At 47.4% G+C, this 2500-nt stretch overlaps 8 non-coding genes and 1 pseudogene across 8 annotated transcripts; all 9 read left to right on the top strand.

Annotated features, from left to right (window-relative positions):
* Positions 1 to 15: 15 nt before the first annotated feature.
* On the top strand, positions 16 to 134 carry LOC146228584 (5S ribosomal RNA). Its single transcript, XR_014746219.1, has one exon. It is a non-coding gene; the product is annotated as a 5S ribosomal RNA (ribosomal RNA).
* Positions 135 to 316: 182 nt separating this feature from the next.
* On the top strand, positions 317 to 425 carry LOC146228583 (5S ribosomal RNA; annotated as a pseudogene).
* A 170-nt stretch (positions 426 to 595) lies between these two features.
* LOC146228582 (5S ribosomal RNA) lies at positions 596 to 714 on the top strand. The gene has a single exon (XR_014742680.1). It is a non-coding gene; the product is annotated as a 5S ribosomal RNA (ribosomal RNA).
* Positions 715 to 894: 180 nt separating this feature from the next.
* On the top strand, positions 895 to 1013 carry LOC146228581 (5S ribosomal RNA). The gene has a single exon (XR_014743450.1). It is a non-coding gene; the product is annotated as a 5S ribosomal RNA (ribosomal RNA).
* A 178-nt stretch (positions 1014 to 1191) lies between these two features.
* Positions 1192 to 1310, top strand: LOC146228580 (5S ribosomal RNA). Its single transcript, XR_014742679.1, has one exon. It is a non-coding gene; the product is annotated as a 5S ribosomal RNA (ribosomal RNA).
* Positions 1311 to 1482: 172 nt separating this feature from the next.
* Positions 1483 to 1601, top strand: LOC146228579 (5S ribosomal RNA). The gene has a single exon (XR_014745875.1). It is a non-coding gene; the product is annotated as a 5S ribosomal RNA (ribosomal RNA).
* Positions 1602 to 1779: 178 nt separating this feature from the next.
* On the top strand, positions 1780 to 1898 carry LOC146228578 (5S ribosomal RNA). The gene has a single exon (XR_014742678.1). It is a non-coding gene; the product is annotated as a 5S ribosomal RNA (ribosomal RNA).
* Positions 1899 to 2066: 168 nt separating this feature from the next.
* On the top strand, positions 2067 to 2185 carry LOC146228577 (5S ribosomal RNA). Its single transcript, XR_014742677.1, has one exon. It is a non-coding gene; the product is annotated as a 5S ribosomal RNA (ribosomal RNA).
* Positions 2186 to 2365: 180 nt separating this feature from the next.
* LOC146228576 (5S ribosomal RNA) lies at positions 2366 to 2484 on the top strand. The gene has a single exon (XR_014742675.1). It is a non-coding gene; the product is annotated as a 5S ribosomal RNA (ribosomal RNA).
* Positions 2485 to 2500: the final 16 nt, after the last annotated feature.

Genomic DNA, 2500 nt, shown 5'->3' with positions numbered 1-2500 from the left:
GGTTGTCAACTTATTTCGTACGGCCATACCAGCCTGGCAACGCCCGATCTCGTCTGATCTCGGAAGCTAAGCAGGGTCGGGCCTGGTTAGTACTTGGATGGGAGACCGCCTGGGTATACCAGGTGCTGTATGCTCTTTTGCTCATTCACTAAGAAACTGAAATCTTGCAATATGCACAAGTAGTCCTTCATGAAAGGGGCTGGAAGCTGTTTTCATTTTGACACGAGAGAGAGAGAGAGAGAGAGAGAGAGACCACCTTGCATTGTCAATTGCTAAATCTGTATATGGATAAGTAGCCTATGGTTGTCAACTTATTTCGTACGGCCATACCAGCCTGGCAACGCCTGATCTCGGAAGCTAAGCAGGGTCGGGCCTGGTTAGTACTTGGATGGGAGACCGCCTGGGAATACCAGGTGCTGTATGCTCTTTTGCTCATTCACTTAGAAACTGAAATCTTGCAATATGCACAAGTAGTCCTTCATGAAAGGGGCTGGAAGCTGTTTTCATTTTGACACGAGAGAGAGAGAGAGACCACCTTGCATTGTCAATTGCTAAATCTGTATATGGATAAGTAGCCTATGGTTGTCAACTTATTTCGTACGGCCATACCAGCCTGGCAACGCCCGATCTCGTCTGATCTCGGAAGCTAAGCAGGGTCGGGCCTGGTTAGTACTTGGATGGGAGACCGCCTGGGAATACCAGGTGCTGTATGCTCTTTTGCTCATTCACTTAGAAACTGACATCTTGCAATATGCACAAGTAGTCCTTCATGAAAGGGGCTGGAAGCTGTATTCATTTTGACACGAGAGGGAGAGAGAGAGAGAGAGAGACCACCTTGCATTGTCAATTGCTAAATCTGTATATGGATAAGTAGCCTATGGTTGTCAACTTATTTCGTACGGCCATACCAGCCTGGCAACGCCCGATCTCGTCTGATCTCGGAAGCTAAGCAGGGTTGGGCCTGGTTAGTACTTGGATGGGAGACCGCCTGGGAATACCAGGTGCTGTATGCTCTTTTGCTCATTCACTTAGAAACTGAAATCTTGCAATATGCACAAGTAGTCCTTCATGAAAGGGGCTGGAAGCTGTTTTCATTTTGACACGAGAGAGAGAGAGAGAGAGAGAGACCACCTTGCATTGTCAATTGCTAAATCTGTATATGGATAAGTAGCCTATGGTTGTCAACTTATTTCGTACGGCCATACCAGCCTGGCAACGCCCGATCTCGTCTGATCTCGGAAGCTAAGCAGGGTCGGGCCTGGTTAGTACTTGGATGGGAGACCGCCTGGGAATACCAGGTGCTGTATGCTCCTTTGCTCATTCACTTAGAAACTGAAATCTTGCAATATGCACAAGTAGTCCTTCATGAAATGGGCTGGAAGCTGTTTTCATTTTGACACAAGAGAGAGAGAGAGAGACCACCTTGCATTGTCAATTGCTAAATCTGTATATGGATAAGTAGCCTATGGTTGTCAACTTATTTCGTACGGCCATACCAGCCTGGCAACGCCCGATCTCGTCTGATCTCGGAAGCTAAGCAGGGTCGGGCCTGGTTAGTACTTGGATGGGAGACCGCCTGGGAATACCAGGTGCTGTTTGCTCTTTTGCTCATTCACTTAGAAACTGAAATCTTGCAATATGCACAAGTAGTCCTTCATGAAAGGGGCTGGAAGCTGTTTTCATTTTGACACGAGAGAGAGAGAGAGAGAGAGAGACTACCTTGCATTGTCAATTGCTAAATCTCTATATGGATAAGTAGCCTATGGTTGTCAACTTATTTCGTACGGCCATACCAGCCTGGCAACGCCCGATCTCGTCTGATCTCGGAAGCTAAGCAGGGTCGGGCCTGGTTAGTACTTGGATGGGAGACCGCCTGGGAATACCAGGTGCTGTATGCTCTTTTGCTCATTCACTTAGAAACTGAAATCTTGCAATATGCACAAGTAGTCCTTCATGAAAGGGGCTGGAAGCTGTTTTCATTTTGACACGAGAGAGAGAGAGACTACCTTGCATTGTCAATTGCTAAATCTGTATATGGATAAGTAGCCTATGGTTGTCAACTTATTTCGTACGGCCATACCAGCCTGGCAACGCCCGATCTCGTCTGATCTCGGAAGCTAAGCAGGGTCGGGCCTGGTTAGTACTTGGATGGGAGACCGCCTGGGAATACCAGGTGCTGTATGCTCTTTTGCTCATTCACTTAGAAACTGAAATCTTGCAATATGCACAAGTAGTCCTTCATGAAAGGGGCTGGAAGCTGTTTTCATTTTGACACGAGAGAGAGAGAGAGAGAGAGAGAGACCACCTTGCATTGTCAATTGCTAAATCTGTATATGGATAAGTAGCCTATGGTTGTCAACTTATTTCGTACGGCCATACCAGCCTGGCAACGCCCGATCTCGTCTGATCTCGGAAGCTAAGCAGGGTCGGGCCTGGTTAGTACTTGGATGGGAGACCGCCTGGGAATACCAGGTGCTGTATGCTCTTTTGCTCATTCACT

Source organism: Hypomesus nipponensis, chromosome 24 (assembly GCF_054491055.1).
Source record: "Hypomesus nipponensis isolate SF chromosome 24, ASM5449105v1, whole genome shotgun sequence".
NCBI classification, from domain to species: domain Eukaryota; kingdom Metazoa; phylum Chordata; class Actinopteri; order Osmeriformes; family Osmeridae; genus Hypomesus; species Hypomesus nipponensis.
The sequence above is the reverse complement of the archived record's forward strand: the minus strand, read 5'-3'. Positions and strand labels throughout refer to the sequence as shown.